Source organism: Prionailurus bengalensis, chromosome D4 (genome assembly GCF_016509475.1).
Source record: "Prionailurus bengalensis isolate Pbe53 chromosome D4, Fcat_Pben_1.1_paternal_pri, whole genome shotgun sequence".
Taxonomy (NCBI): Eukaryota; Metazoa; Chordata; class Mammalia; order Carnivora; family Felidae; genus Prionailurus; species Prionailurus bengalensis.
This window is the reverse complement of record NC_057359.1, coordinates 47,592,454-47,609,090: the sequence shown is the minus strand read 5'-3', so window position 1 is coordinate 47,609,090 and position 16,637 is coordinate 47,592,454. Positions and strand designations below refer to the sequence as shown.

The following is a 16,637-nucleotide window of genomic DNA, read 5'->3' as shown; positions in this document are numbered from 1 at the left end:
GGATGCTTTAAAAAAAAATCAACAAGAGAGCTGCAATATGCATATATTAAAATAGAGAAAGACATAAAATTGCCTAATATCTGATACAGAATACTAGAACACACATTGAGAAAGGCATGCGGGCAAGTAATGGATGTACATTCATTCCTTTCACTCAGATCAAAGAGAGGGAGCTCTCAATGACATACATACCGGACAGAGTTTAATGTTATAAAGAAACGTGCCATAGATGCGGCAGTGGTGGCAAGGAAAATGAGTCTTTCGGAAGCAGAAAGATTTAAGAGGAAAGAAGATCATGCCATATCGCAAACTCTGATACTACAGTTCCAACCCTCCCACGTTGCTCTTTCCATCTCTTTTTGCTTCTTGCATTTCCCTTCGCCGCCAGTGTTAAGTGTGTACCTCCCCGCACAACTTACCTTGAAACGGGACTCCATTGAGCTCTTGAGAGTGACACAAGCTTCTAGCCAATCATATCAAGGAAGCTCGCCCGGGCGGCCTCAATGGGAGCATCTAGGCCAATCAGAGTCCTGGGGAGATGAGCAAGTTACGTTGTGGCGCCACTCGGCGTATACTTCCGCGCGTGCTGCCCGGGATAGGAGCCTGGCAGAGCAGCTGCACACACGGCAGTGCGGAGGCAGAGAAGGGGTTGGTGATACGGTGCTATAAATCTGTGGTCCAGTCCACCTCCCTTTTAAGACGTCCTCCCCCCCTTATTTCTGTTCTCAGTTAGAGATGCAGCAGCTTACTCCTGTAGCGACCTACTAAAAAGCAACAAGGAGAAAGACGTCTTTTTGAAAAAACGTTCTTTCGTCTCTTTTCTTTGTTCCTTCGTTTGTTTTTCTTGCCCCTTTTTGTTTAGTTGAACGGCAATAGGAGGATAGTCTCTCCGTCTTTTTAAACTCTCTTTTTTAAGTTTCCCCTCCCCTTTCATCTTTTTTTTTTTTCGCCATTTCTTTTAGCGTTGGACTTTGGGGTCGAAAGCATTTCTTTTTATTTGCTTCTTTTAAGCCGAGCACAGTTTAGGTTTCGTGCTGTCTTAAGAGAACTATCCAGCAGCTTCTTGCTCATCCTTATTGGGAGAACTGCACCGTTACTTTAAAAACACACATACACAAAAACCTTAAGGGAGAAAGGTAAGTTTCGGTTTGGTTTCTTTAATCATTAGTTGCAGCGATGCGCTGGCAAACCCAGAAAACCTGTAAGTGAGCGGAATACAGAATATGAAGTTAATTGCACATGTTTGTCTCATTTCAAAGCTACTGTTCTGCTTTTTAATTCTAGAGAGCTAGACTAAAAGACGGTGGACGCATGCTTGACGTACTGAATTTTCGTATATGTCAGCGGCAGTAACTTAAGTGGTAAATGTGGGTAGAGTAGAGCAGGGGTACAATAGAAGTCTAGATGTTGAGTGAGCTTCGGGATTGAGGTTGGAAGTTCATTTCGTGGGAAGAGAGGGATAACTTCGGTTTTGGGGGATGCATGCCTCTACTTTCGCACAGCAACCAAAGGACTGGAGAGGCGTTAATACTATTGAGGGGAATCAGAAGCCTGGACTTGCAGATTAGACCAGCGAAAACCCCACACTTAATTGCATTAACCAGATAACATGTGCTGGGGAGATGGGATTGCCAGATGGAATTTAGATGCTGCACCAGGCTGCTAGTTGTAGTTGACTGAAAAAAGTACATGCCGCCTGAGGGCTAGGGCTGGGCTGGGGCTGGGGTGGGTAGAAGCTGTCAAAACTCATCATTGCTAGGTGTGCGGGCTCTAATTCTTGGGCGCCAATTACCGTGATTATTTTTTAAAAGAAGGTAGCCAATTTAGGGCCGAATTCTTAAGCCTGTACCGGATATGAGATTCCCTTTGTTCAGAAAAGCGTAAATAAGATCCTTGGAGCTGTGTCTGTGGAGTGGCGGCTGCCTGGGAGTCTTGTTGTGCACGGCGCTGGGAAGTGGATTCCAAGCCCTGTCCTTGGTCCTACGCGGCTGACTTCGCCTTCGGGGCGAGGGGGGAACCCCTTCTCAGCCCCGAGAATTCACAGTTATCTCAGGAGCCAACTCAGCTACGTTGCCCTCACCCCCTTCCTTACTGCCCCCCCCCCCCCCCCGCCCTTCTCGAATAGCTATTGTTAATCTGACGCCGGGAGAAAGATGGTTGGGGGTGAGACGCTGGGCAGACACATGCTTCATTTTAACTTTTGTGATTTCTCAGGGTTTGGGAGAAATCAGCTGGCTTTCTACTGCGGAAAAAGAGAAATCAGGGTATATGTGGGAAAGGGGGAGGGTGTTCGCTGGGCGGGGAGGACGAGGAGGGAGGTGGTGGCGGTGAACGAGGTGCTGCCTTTGCCTAAGAGAAGTTTAAATTATTGGCACGAGGGGGTGTGGGTGAGTGTGCGTGAGAACGCCCGTGTGGTGCTTGAGATGGAGAGAATGGGGGACAGGTACAAAAACGGCCAGGGTACTCTCCACCCCACCCACCCTCCCGGGTCTAAAAGCCAACTTGGGGCTAGCCTCCGGACTCTGCCATCTCCGGGGCGGTGGGATCCGGGGATAGCAAGGTGGCAGTGCCCAGCACGGGAGCTCCGCGGCGAATAGGACCTCGCGTGGCCATTGTTGCTTAATTTATGCCCAGCACGTTGCTACGTACCCACCTATTTCACGTCTGTAAAGAATTAATATGAGAGCTATACAACTGTGGCAAATTGGAGGTTGGATACGTTCTCCGTTTGCCATTTTCAAATACGGGTTAGCGAAACTGATGTCGAGTCTGGGTATTTTCTCATGTAATTGCTAGTTGCAGATCTGGCTTTATTGTGGCCAGAGTGAGAGAAATAGTCAAGCATTTAGTATTTACTCTTAACACTGCTGGGCTGAGATGAATCTCTTACTTTCTCCCCGAAATGCACGGGTTCTTTCCCCGCCCCCACTCATGTGCCACTCCTGTTGGTTAAGCTTCTAAACGTTTAGCCCTTTCCCACATCTCAGTTTATATATATACCCATCCTCTGGATATTGGGAATAGGAGGGAGATGGAGGTGGTTTATTTCTTAGGCCTAAACTGCAACCTATAAAATGCAGGCGTAAAGTCGAGGGTGGGGGGAGAGTACAGAAAAGACAATAGTAACCGAATAAATTATTTTCCTAATTGGAAATAAGTTCCTAAAGGTCAAGAAAAAAGTGTGCATGTTTTAGAGATGGTAGAGTAGAAAATCTATTTGAGCCTGTAAGACTTCCTTTGCAAAATGGCTTCTTAAATGGGACATCTGAAAGGTTTGTCACGAATCTGAACAGATAAGTCTGCAAAAAAAAAAAAAAAATGTTGAGTGTTTAAAAGTCGCTTTTGGAGGATTAAAAAAGTAACTATTGCTCAGTTATTATTGTCATTCCCTGAGTATATCTTACACCAAGCACTCCTGGGTTCTCCTTCCATGTTTTGACCAAGTGCTTGGGCACCCCATTTTAACCTCTTCTGGAGTTCTCCACGAAAAACGCAACGTTTTGCAGGTCGAAGTGGACTGGAAGACTTGGGGAACTCTGTAGAGAGATCTCCCATAACTTCAAGAAGTCAGCTTCAGGAAGTAGGGCGTAGGGCATTCTAAGAGTTTTAGGCTTGGATTGGCAAATTTGGTAGGCCCAGTTTTGCCTAACGTTTGGAAACAGGCATTTTTAGTAATCCCGCCTGCTAGGGATGGGAATATTGCAATTAACTGTTTAGAGGGAGGTCAAAGAGGCGCAGGCGCTTTGAGCGGTTTTCCCAGTAACCCCGTACAAAGTCAATTAAGGTCATTTAATTGCTAATCGGATTTAGGGTGACAACAGAAATGCTGATATAGAATCAATTAGCTATTTCTGGTGTCCCCAGTCTGGGTTCCCCAAACTGAGGGATGGATTGTCTCTATTTCCATGTGGTTAAACCCCTTACTTTACTATGCCTGATTTGACTTCGCCCAACAGGGCAATTTTGCCGCCTCCACCCCCGCCATGGGTTAGAGGAGTCCTTCCTCCATTCTCCATCCCCCCCCCCACCCCGCCCGTCGCGTGGGGGCGGGGAGCGCTGGGCGCCCTTAGCGGACCTTGCTGCATCAAACCCGCATCATGCCCTTGAAGCTGTAACCTCGGTCACGTTCTTGCGGCGACTCAGTCGCCCACTGCTCAGTTCCTTTCTCTTACCTCTTGCGATTTCAGGTAGGTATGACAGGTGATATTTTAAATGTAGTTTTTATGGGGTAAGGGTTAAAACAGAAGCCTTTGCAATGAAAACCACAACACGACAGGTGCTCTCGTAATTAAGCGGCTGAGCAGGTGTAAAAACGTGCTCCCACCGCGTGGCTCGGGGTCGATTTTGACTCCCAGTCGCGGGGCTGAGTCTGAGGACAGACACAGGTTTTTCTGGGGAAAGGCGATTGAGCTGGGCGTGGGGGCGGGCCAAGGCTAGGTAGCTATGTGACGCCCCCTCGGTGAAGAGTTGGCCATTTCGGGGCTAACGTAGGGGGGGCGTTGGAAGGATGCGGCGAGCGACAGGCTCTTGTATAGTCGAGTGCAGGATTTCCTACTTTGCGTTTGAAGCAGAGTATAGCACCCCGCACAGGTACTCGGGCTTATCTGAACGTCAGATTCCATCTAGAGAGGCATAGAGGGGCAGCCAGGGCTAAGCCTTTAGTTTTCTGCCAAGGGACAGAACCCTTCTGTTATGAAGTAGAGGAAAAGCCTTTTAACTGTACTTGCTATATATGTGTATGTATGTATGTGTATGTATTTGATACACATACATATACATCAAAGTAATCCCTGCGCGAGTCGTTCTGGCTCCCCGTTAGCGCCTGGAACCTCGGGGTTTGCAAACTTGCACCTGGCATCTACCGCCTCTGGGCGCGCGACGCTTTCCGCGCTGCCAGGGGAACCTGGTCCCGGAGGTTGCTCGGAATCGGAAGACGGGAGGGACCCAGCCGAGCAGCCGCAGCCGGGCGTCTTCTCGCAGGCACAGACCGGCGGGCGGCGGGGCAGGGCACGCGCCGGCGGCGGCGGCCGCGGCGCCGCGAACTCGCCGCCGGCCCCGCCTCCTGGCGCTCTTCCAAGCAAGCCCCTCCTCCCCGCCCCGCTACAAACGGCGGGACCGCGGCGCCTGGGCGTCACTGAGGCAGCTGCCGGCCGGGTGAGGAGGCCGGTCGCCGGCGCGACGCGGGCAGGGCGGGGGTTTCGCCGGGTTCCAGTCCGCCTTCTTGCCTTCGCTAGGACTGGGGACGCCGCCGCCGCCGCCGCCACCGCCTCTCCGCGGAGCCCGCCCGGAGCGACTCCTCCGCGGCTGTGCTGACGGCTGGCGGCGCAAGCCGTAGTAGCTGCAGCTCCGAGTCGTAGCAGGCAAGTGCGGGGGGCGTGGGAGTGGGGGCGGGGAGGACGGGCACGCCGCGCCTGGCCCGGGGTCTGTTCTGGACGCCCAGGCTAAGGGTTGTGTGCGGGCGCCGCGACGCCGAGCGGAGTCCGGCCTCCGCTTAGTGGGAAGCCCTAGTCCGGCCTCGGGCGGGAACGCCGGTGGGGGCGGCGGAGGTTGTGCACGCGAAGTTCCTAGAGCTCGGCCCCTTGCGGCGGGAGTAGAGGGAATTGGGCGCCTCGGGAGGTGGCACCGCCCCTCCTGTGGGCACTAGCTGGTTGGGGGCGGCGGGAGCCGAGCGGGGCCAGTCGGTCCAGGCAGCGTGTTAAGGGCCTGGACGTGCCCCGGTACGGCCGCGTGTAGCGCGAGGGGAACTGCGCCGAGACGCAGGTGAGTGCTTTGGAGGGAAAGCGGGGGAGGGGGCTTTTCTAGAAAAAGGGCAAGATTCCTGTGGCGAACTGACAACCCCGCCTTTCGGGAGACTGTGTGCGGTGGGTTCCTCTGCCGGATGGTGTCTGGTGGCGTGCCTGCTTGGTACGGCACCTCCTCGCGTGTGGTCCTTGGAGCTCCCGGGGCGTCTGGAGACTTGCAGCGGCCACGCAATGTGCGGAGGTGGCATGGGACTGGGGGTGGCCGGGGCAGAGCAAAGAGGATCCCGCGGGCCGCTCGTTCTCTTGCGCGGTATTAGGTGAGGCCGGGCGCAGCCGCGCGAGGTCGCAGCTCGCGGTGGCATCCTGGGTTTGCGCGCGAGCAGTGCTCTGGGCGGGAATCGCTGGGCGAGGTGGACCCGGGGCTTTGGTTCGCTCCGGTAGGTTGCGGCAGTCGCGCCTTCAGGTCTGCCAGGAGGGCTGGCCAGCTGCGGCCCCCGTGCACGGATGTGTGTGCGTGCACTGGTGCGATTGGTGGTCTCGCTCAGACCAACATCGATTCACCAGCAGGTGCCTCTCCAGTGGTCTTGACAATGACCAGCAAGCAGTCTTTCCACAGCGTTGTCTTAAAAGCCTACTTGTTATCCTGGAGGGCTGGAGCGCAAAACCTCGTCTCTAGATGTGAGCTATGAGCATGGAGTTGTAGTTGTCCAGATGGTCATTTAAAATAGTGTGCATTTAAAATGATCATCTTTATGATAAAAATTTCATCTCTTACTCTTTCTACATTTTCCGAGAATGTGAGAAAGGAGAATTTGTTACTCGGTATCTATTCTCTTTTATTCCCTCCCCAAGGAATGATGCTTAGCAATGCCAAATGAATAGATCTCCGTCAAGGACAAAGAGTTTTTTAAAACTTAATTTTCTGGTGGACCTACCCATAATAATCCTGTCTTCATAAAAATGTACCTCAGTCCCAAACTTGAGACAAATAAGTCCATTTAAAACCACTCGAATACCAGTTGGGGTGTGATTTCCCCATCCCCTTAGAAAATCAGTTTGTATGAAATACTGGTTAGTTGCCCTTGAAGACAATCTTCTCGAGAATCCTTTCCCGAGAGTCCTTTGAATTTTTCATTTGTGCTAAGCTCCCTCGCTCTTGCGGAAGCTGACCCAAAGTCTCCATTTTGGTAAGCGGGTAGAAAAGCTTTTCTGGATCTACTTTCTCATCTGGACCTTTTGGTCTAGAAATGATGACTGTTCTGCTGGATGGACTGGAACATTACTGCATTTGTTTTTGGGTTATTCTTTATAACAGGTTTGTAGGAATGTTGATTTAATACTGCTGGAGAGGGTGTTCGTACTTAGAGAAAGTTCCCTTGAAAATGGGGGAGAAAAGGGGAAGAGGGGGCAAGAAAAAAAACTGTCTAGAAGATAATAGCTAGGGTGGGGCAGGAAAAATTAAATTATTACATTATATCTAATTTTATATGATTCCTCTGCCTTTTTTTTTTTTTTTTTCCTTTTTGAGAGAATTTTTGTGTTTGTGTGATCAAAACTGGCCCCTTAATTCCTTTTTGGGTAACTTTGTGCTGCCACCTTTCGGGGAATGAGGTTTTTTTATTTATCCCTCAAAGACAGCCTGAGGCATTTAAGCCCCCCTCCCCTTCCACCCCCCCCCCCCCTTCTTTAGGTGTTTGCTCCATTGTGTAGTGTTTACTCTTAGGAATCAGGTCAGCTCTTTTAAGCTGTACACACTGTCCCTGTGGTTGAAGAGAATTTTTAGGGTATGCTCCTGGAATAGAACAGGTACGCCAAACTGGTGAGTGTAGGCTGGGCTTGTCATTTTACTACTGAACCTTATTTTTAGACTAAAAAATTTTTTCTAGACTAAAAATGCATGAGTTGTTAAGAGTTCCTTTTTGTTTGTTTTTTTGGGGGTGGGGTGGGGGGAGGGTTGGTTGGTTCTGGTTATTTCTTTTTTACCAGAGAAACAAAGTCCTTCTCTGCTGGGGTTTTGCACTATTAGTTATGACCTATCTCCCAGTGAGATATGGAACAACAGTGCTGTAGGTGGCATTTCTACTGCCCCGTTCCTTAATCCAGCCTTTTCAATCTTTGTATGCAGACAGATGTTTCTTTGCCGAATCGTTGTTACCACTTCCTGCTATTCTAGCCTTCCATGCTTTGCTTGTTAACATGATTATAATTTTTAAAAATACTGCCTCCCCCCTCCCCCCAACCTCTTTCTTTCATTCTAGAAGCAAGTCCCAAGTTATCTTAAGGACACAACAAAGCTACGAAGGATACCCTGACTTCTAAACTGGGGTCAGCTTTTCTTTGATGGGAAAAAAAATAGATTTTTTTAAACCTGGGATCTTTTCCGGCATTAGCATGGCAGAGCACCGCCCTTCATGTTCTTTTTTGCCCAAAGAACTGGATATTCCAAAATAGCATGTTATTAAGACTGACTTTACCGGTAACCTTTTTGGTAGATCGGTCTGCTTGGTAATGTCAATTCTTTTGCTCTCATTTGAACTCTTACTAAAGTTACCATATCACATTCTTTTTGCCACCTTTGTCACCAATGTTTATTTGGAATAAGGGAGCCTAGAGATCCATGATCTTTAGCCTGGTCAGGTTATTATTTTTTTGATGGTATTGGGGGGCTGTATATAGGTGAGGTGGTATGGGGCTGTGGGGTGTGGGTGGTATGTCACCCTATGGAAAACCAGCCCGTAGCCTTCTACCTCATCTCTTTCTTATTTTTTGCATATTCCGCTGGACAGGCCGTGAATCATGGTAAACTACCACATTTGAGGTTTGGTTTTGTTTTTAAGCACAAGTAGTTGTTTGGAAGTAGAACTGCTTTGTGGACATATAACCCATACAGTATTAACCGCTCTCCCTTGAAATTCTTAAATTTTTAACAAGGGGACTCTGTACCTTGATTTCACATGGGGATCCACAGATTATGCAGCTTATTCTGGCTAAAGTCTTTCTTGTTTGCTAATATTTTTAGTTGCCATATTGCTGCTTTATGCTAATATATTACAGAACTGTTTGAAATTTGATGGCTTTATGCACTGGTGATGCCACACCCAACTCTTGAATTAACAATGTAGAGGACACTTAGACACACAGAATGTTCACTTGCTTTGGCCAGTTTCATTCTACAGATGTGGAAGTCTTCACTGGTTCTGGTTACTTACAGAACCTACATGTTGTGTACTTTAATGCCAAACTCATTGTTCTATGTTTCTGATTTGGGCAGGACATTTAAGGTCTATTTATTTGATTCTAGGTACTAATTGGTTTGCAGTGTTGATTTTTCTTTCTTGATTTTGAGCAATATAAATTTGTTAAGCAGAAACAGAAGGTGCTTTAGTTTAAAAGGCAATACTATGTTTTAAGGCTTTTGTGTATTAAAAGATACATGCTTTGTGGTTTAAGTAGCATTGGTAACTTTCAGAATCTGAACTAAAAATAGGAATTTAGGATAGTAAAATCCTATGGATGTTTTATGGAATATTTAGGACATTTTTCACTAACAAACATTTAGATTTCAGCATGCATGATGTATATCATAATTTTAATTTTAGCAAGATCCCGGGAAAATATTTTTTAAGAGAATATGACTTTCTGTATCTCTAGCCTTGTATTTTATTGTATAAAACAAAAGACAACTCTTCTTTGAGTAACCCTGTACTGGGTGCATTCTATAGATATTTCCCCTTTTAATACTAGTACTATCTGTCCAGGGATTGGTCTATATTAGATACCTATTTTTGGTAAAGGTATTTTCTCAGAGTTATAAGCTAGGTTTTGAATGCATCAATTTTACTGATACTCTTAATTGTATGTTTCCCTTTTGAGCGTTGCTGAATAGTTTTGGATGATGGCATACAGGTTTTGCTTGTAATAAATCTTCATATAGAAGAGGATGGGTGCTCTTGCAAGGAGTAGGATAGGTGAAATAACCAAGGTCATAGGAATAGGTGGCATGAGATTAAAACTAAACCAACTTGGAGTTTGCCTTATTAATTGCAAGTAACTTTTTTTCTTTCTTTAAACTTACACATAGTATTTGTGTGTATTTCCATATCTGACTTCCGTTATGTCAATTTGACTGAAAATGTATATATAGGAAATAAGTTTTGACAGGCAAGGCCCCCTTACCCACTTTTAGAAATTATTTGGGAAAAATAATTGACATTTTTTTCTCAATAAATTTGTTTATTGTGAGACAGTAAAATGATAGGGTTTTTTCTGATGTTGTTTTTTTTTGTTTTTAAACATGTTGAAGGTTTTGCTCTAGATCAGATAAGTTTTGAACTCCTAGGTTGAGGTATCTGTATATTTTTCCTTTGCCTAATCTAATAGTGATAGATTCATATCAGCCTTTTCCCCTTGACTTAAAGGAGTCTGTCTCATAAAAAGGAATTTGTATTCTACATGACTAGCTTTTCTTTTCCTGTAGAATTTTTGTTGTTGCAGGCTGTTAGTTACTGGAGATTATTTCAGCAACCGTAAAGACTGTGTTAACAGAATATCACAAAAATCCATATTTTCATAAATATCAAGCAGATCAACATTTCAGGATGAGTTTTTATTTCATTTTGCTTTTAGCCGTGGTCACACTCAGTTCAAGCTTTATTAGACATTTTCTTGACTAGTGTTATTTCCTTACAAGAAGAGGCACAGTAGTTGCTTTAGAATTCTCAGCTTTCCTGTATCTTCGTTATGGAGTCCCTATAAAATGGAAATTTCTAGCTAATAATCAAATTCTGATCTCTTCGAGCATCTGAAGGAAGCTGTGGGCGCTCTCTCCCTAGAGAAATGTACATACACCGAAATTTCTGTATAGTTTTTACCATCTTGCCCTCAGGATTAAAGAGCGATAAAATGAGGTTATATTTGGGAAATAGGACTTTGAAAATTGGAGTTGTTGTCGTATACTAGTGAGGGCAGGGCGAAGCCTTTCGGATCAGTTCTTCTCTGCAGTAGCCTTACCAATATGGGCTTTTAGCTTTCATCGAAGGCAGATTCTAAGCTTCCTTGTCTTCTCATAGTTTGTTTTAAAATCCATTCTGATTTTGTAAACATTACACATGTAAGGTCTTCTGGTGAGCACAATGCTGCCAGTTTAGCTACTGAGTTGTCTTGCCTCAGTAGGTTTTGTCACTTAAGTTGAAATTCTTAATTTAGCCGAGCCAGGTACAATATGCTAAGCTGGAAGTCTGAAGTTTCCCTTGTCTGGTTTTGCTCAATTACTATGTCCTTGTTTTTTTTTTTTTTTTTTTTTTTTTTTTTTTAACTTCCTTGACTATAAAACCTCACCCTCCACATGTCAAGGACGAGGTAAAGATGAGCTTATGAAAATACGAGATTTTTGGGAGTGGATTGACCATGTTTACTGAGTTGGAAAGGTAGTGATAGGTGGTTCCCAATGATTAGTTTTATATATTTGGATTTAAATGTTATTAAGAACAATAACTTTTAGTAATTCTTCATAACATGCCATCATATAATGTATATTTCTGCCATGGAGAAAGAGAAAATTCCCAAATTGCAGGGAGTTTTTGGGAGAATGGTGTCTTTGAACATTTTAGTATGGAAATAGGTATAAATATATCTATGATGATGGGATTTGGAAGGGAAGTTTAAGATGCATTTTTTTCTTGAAAATATAAATAATGTTAAAAAATTACATGTGAAATTATGAGAATTAAGCCAGCTAACATTCCAGGAATATAAATGTCTTAATTTAAATATTACATCTTTTTTTCAATGAGAAATCAAATTTTTAAATTTAAGCATTTAAATTAAAATAGTCCCTATTTTCCTGATTTGAATTTTGTTTAATCTCTTATCAAGAATCTATTCCTATACATCACAAAATGGAGTTCACATAGAAATACATTTTTTTCCTGCTTGTTTCACTACCCTCTTACCACCCTAAGTGAAGTCATTGATGGATGCCCTGTCAAGTAAGTTATTGGAAATTGCTCACTTGTTCAGTTTTTAAAGCATGTTTAACACATTTTTATTCTTTAGGCATCATTTGTGTGTATCAGAAGTACGAGAGGTATTTCTCGAAGCAAATAAATCACGGTGTATTTGAAAATAAATTCAGTGAATTGGGTAAGGTGGGTAAAATATTCCTGGAACCGATTGTACTTGATTTTGAGTTTACTCTGAGCTACTTTCCAAAGTCAGTTTTTTAAAATCTTACTGATCCTGCTTCCCTACTGGAGGCCCCTCTGGTGATGTGAGGATCACCCGCCTTTATTGCGGAACTAGCTAGACCGTTTTAAGTATACAGAGTTTATTATAGAGCGAGCAAGTTTTCATAACCTATTCCCAGTTAAGGCCTGTTGCTGTATGAGTTTACTCAACACCACTTTCTTTCCCGGAGGTGCTACTTACTGGTGGCTGGTTTATTTTGTTTAAACCTCTGGGGTCCTTTCTGGCCTATAGCTGTGAATGACTCATGGACTTTTCTCAAATACTAGGTCATCCGTGCTTTTGACTTTTATCCCTTTGCTCCCATTGTCTCTGCAAGGAACTTGATCTACCCACAGCCTTCCTCTCTTCTCTTTGACACCTCTGTGCTAGCCCTCTGTCTCTTAGTCACCTGTCCATGCTTCTGAGCCCTGGGGTAGTTCTAACTCTTGCCTGACAATTCTGGGACAGGTACAACCTACTCATTTGTCCCTGTATTAATTTTTTTCATTTGGCTTGAACAGTTGTATTGACTCTTAAGCATTTTGTTACATTTTACTCCCTGAAGAATATCTTCTGTGATCAAGTGAATTGCTGACATTAGAGGACAAAAAGAAGAAATGAGTATCCATGGACAGATAGTTTCTGTCATAGGTTCCAGATCAGGCCAGGGTTGTATTTGGTCTCTAGCTGTTTTATTTTGCCTAAACCATATTTTTATTTTATTTATTTTTTTAAGTTTATTCATTTATTATTTTTGAGACAGAGTGAGCGAGCACACAAGTGGGGGAGGGCCAGAGAGCGAGAAGGAGACACAGAATCTGACGCAGGCTCCCGGCTCTGAGCCGTCAGCACAGAGTCCCACGTGGGGCTGGAACTCATGAACCGAGAGATCATAACCTGAGCCAAAGCCGAACGCTTAACTGGCTGAGCCACCCAGGTGCCCCTAAACCTGTTTTTTTCAAAAAAGTAGTGAAATGTTGTAGGTGCTAGGAAATACCGTATAAAGATCTAGAGCCACATTTCATGTCTCTTGAAAAGTTGGAACGGTGGAGCAACACGGAGCCAATATTTGTCAACTGCACCTTTTATGTGGAGCCTAATTTGTTTCACTTTGGAATAAATTACTGCCTGGCCTTTGTGGATATTAGAGTCGTGATTTTGTGACGGTTCCTAAAGCCATGGGAATTAAAAAGTTCACTCAAATATAAAGACAAAAGTGGGAGTTCTTAAGTTTTCATATGCTTTTGATTGTCCTTGCAAATATTTGAATTATATTCGATCACTCTGTATAAATGTAGATCTCTCCTTTACCTCATTTAAAGAAGTCTCCTGTAATTTCTGGCCTAAAGAGAGTTTCTCTTTTCTTTATAAGATGTCCTTCCAGCAGTTTTATCTTACCTTTTCTCCCTCTCCCTGGGATTTTAGACCTGCCCCTACTGGGAGTAGGAATTTCTTCCTGCTGGTCACCTGCTTGTATTTGTCACATGCTTTGGGGTCATCAGAAGTTGCTTGGTGCTGTAAAAACTAATAGGATGTTATGAGCTGTTTAAAAGAGGCCTGTGGCCCACCTGCTAACAGCTTTGCTGATGGTGTCAGCTTAGAAAAGACATTTTCCCTTCAGAATGCTGTAAAAAAGAGCTGATATGAGAGGTTACCAGGTGTGAGGTTTATGTGTGTTGTCTCTCCTCTTCTCTCCCTTGTTTTTTTCAGACTTCAGCCTTTTCTGCTCTTCTCTAGAAACAGCAGGACAGCTTTAGCGAAGCTTTGTCCCACGTGTGCAGTATAGCAGGCTGATGGACCAGCAGAAGTAGAAAGAGGCTCCACATATGTTGGACCAATGCTGTAATTTTTTTTTTTTTTTTTTTTTTTTTGCAGTAAGGATGGTGGATATCATTAATCTAGTCCTGAGCATAATAGCACAATTTGAATAGCAGAGAGCATCTTTGGTGTGTGTTAATGTCTAGTGAGATGAATATAGATGAATGATAAGTAGGTAGAAAATGTCAGTGTAGAGCCTTCCTTTTGGTGACTTTAAGCACTTACATTTCTAGTTAACTTTTTGTTCAGCCTGGCAAACAGATCCAAAGATCTATTTGATCAACCAGCATTAATGTAGCATCTAAGGATAGAACAATGCCTGTAAAGCCCTGCTCTCCTGGCAGCCACTTGAGGTAGACCAGTCATAACAAGGAATTAGAATTATGTCCCTGTATTGAACATCTTGGCGAAATTCTTCTGAATAAGAGGCGTGTTATGCTGGCAGTTTTAAAAATTGGTGCAGTCTGCAGCTCCTCCAAGTTTCATTTTTTTAATACTTGGGGTGTGAGTAAAAGTATATGCTTCTTTAAAAAAACTAATTTTGAATTAACTGTATATAGTTTTATTGAAAAAAATTATAGAAGTATTTAAAAAAATTTTTAAGATTGTGATTTTTTTTTAAATTAGTTGATTTTGGGGTGCCTGGGTGGCGCAGTCGGTTAAGCGTCCGACTTCAGCCAGGTCACGATCTCGCGGTCCGTGAGTTCGAGCCCCACGTCGGGCTCTGGGCTGATGGCTCAGAGCCTGGAGCCTGTTTCCGATTCTGTGTCTCCCTCTCTCTCTGCCCCTCCCCCGTTCATGCTCTGTCTCTCTCTGTCCCAAAAAATAAATAAATGTTGAAAAAAAAATTAAATTAGTTGATTTATTTTGAGAAAGACAGAGACAGCATGAGTGGGGGAGGGGCAGAGAGAGACTCCCAAGCAGGCTCTGTGCTGTCAGTGCAGAGCCCGACGTGGGGCTCAAACCCACAAAGCTGTGAGATCATGACCTGAGCTGAAACCAAGAGCCAGACACTTAACCAGTTGAGCCACCCAGGCGCCCCATTGAAAAAAAATTTTTTTTAAGTTTGTTCATTTGTCTTAGCACTCAAGCCTGGGAGAGGCAGAGAGAGAGAGAAATCTCAAGCAGGCTCCACTTGTCAGCACAGAGCTTGATGTGGGACTTGAACTCACACACCATGAGACAATGACCTGAGCTGAAATAGTCAGAGGCTTAACTGGCTGAGCCACCCAGGCACCCCTCATAAGTATATTATTTTTAAGAGGCGTTTGAAAAGAACTCCTGGTACCAAGAGTACCAATCCTGTTTCATGATTATATGATTTTTTAAGATGAATTTGTTGCTTATTTTGGTGTGCCCTGGGTCATCTGGTTGAGGAGCTTTTACAGTGTCTTGATTGTTGGTTTGGAGTGGGGAATTGAGAACTGGGAAAAAGAGTGTTTTATTTCCCTCAAGGTTGAAAACCATTGTCATGGAGATTACTTCTGTATGATAAAGGCTTTGGTATAGGTGGGCTGGCTAGTGGTTAACTTGGCATCTAGATCCTTAACAAATTCATCTAAAGTTTTCTTAGTTTTGTTAAAGGATTAAAAAAAATTTTTTTAATTTAATTTTATGTTTCTTCATTTTTAGAGAGAACAAGCAGGGGAGGGGGAGAGAAGAGGAGGCAAAGAGAGAATCCCAAGCAGGCTCTATGCTGTGAGCATAGAGCCTGATGTGGGGCTTGAACTCAAGTCATGAGATCATAACCTGAGCTGAAATCAAAAATCAGACACATAACTGATCCAGGCACCCCAGGATTTAAAACATTTTTCAAGTTTTTTGTATTGGGACCATGCTTAGAAGCCAGGAATGTTATATAATACTTACTATTTCATGAGATGCTATTTGTAAATGGTAGATACTGAGAGTGCTTTAGAGAAGGTTTTTAAAACATCCTGTCTTCCCATGTGGTTTGTCTGCTTAAGGAGATGAGACAGAAAATGATAATTTAGAAGATGTTGTGGTCCCCACCCCACCCTGCCCTGCCCCTCAGTTTGGTAGTGTTTGAGGGATTGAGAAAAGGGACAGAACTCTGTAGTCTGGACATTAAGGATATTGCCAGGTTGCTGCATATTGCTTTGGGGACCAGAGGGTGTAGCTTTTCTTGGTCAGTTTTGGGTATATATTTATTTACTTAGTTTTGTATCCCTCCCTTCTCTTCACTTCCTCCCATGTCCTTTTTATTTCTTTTGATTCTCTTTTGTGGTATGAATATTTCCTAGTTTGCCAGGAGCCCAGTCACTGGTGAAGCATATTTACGCAATGCAGAACCTGCCAAGTTTTAAGTTGTGGCTGGACAGAGATGCTGCTGTGACGGTCTTAATTCTGCTCTTGTCCCGGAACGATCCCAGGCAGGGTGTGTGTATGTGTGTGTGTACTGCATGAAGCCCCAGCCTTTCTTTTCCCCCCATAGTCTCTCCACAGCATGATGTACCAGCATCAAAAATAACATTTTTCAAAACACCTGAGAAAAAGTTGTAAAGATTTTAATGTTTATTCAGCTCCTTCCTCTTAGTATAGTTCCAGTAGCAGAAAGCAGGTAACAGGTCAGAAGCTGGAATGCTTTTAACAGCAGTGATGTGCACCTTTTCCTTGAGTCTTCCTTATGCCTAAGAGCATATCTGGCAGGGTTATGGGTTCTCCAGAATGCTGATTGTAGCTTTCTCTTGCCAGTTTTTGTGGCTCAGGTCTGCCTGTTGCTTTTCTGCATTAAGGGCGTTTACGTTACTTTTTTTTTTTCTTCGGAGAGGTGATCAAACAGACTACTATATGCTATTTCATTTCCTTGGTTTTCTGGAGAGCCTCAGGCCT

General features: G+C 44.2%; 1 protein-coding gene across 8 annotated transcripts in view; it reads left to right on the top strand.

Moving 5' to 3' along the window:
- ELAVL2 (ELAV like RNA binding protein 2) overlaps positions 1–16,637 on the top strand; it is a 164,883-nt gene that overhangs the window by 23,944 nt on the left and 124,302 nt on the right. For 3 of the 8 annotated variants that reach the window (XM_043567487.1, XM_043567485.1, XM_043567481.1), the window contains exon 1: positions 594–1,136. The exons of 1 other annotated variant lie outside the window; for it this stretch is intronic. The gene's annotated coding sequence lies outside the window, so the exon portion shown is untranslated. Of the gene's footprint in view, positions 1–592; positions 1,137–5,160; positions 5,361–16,637 lie in introns of those variants that run through there. 4 more of the 8 variants (XM_043567488.1, XM_043567482.1, XM_043567484.1 and 1 more) reach the window with 3 other exon arrangements.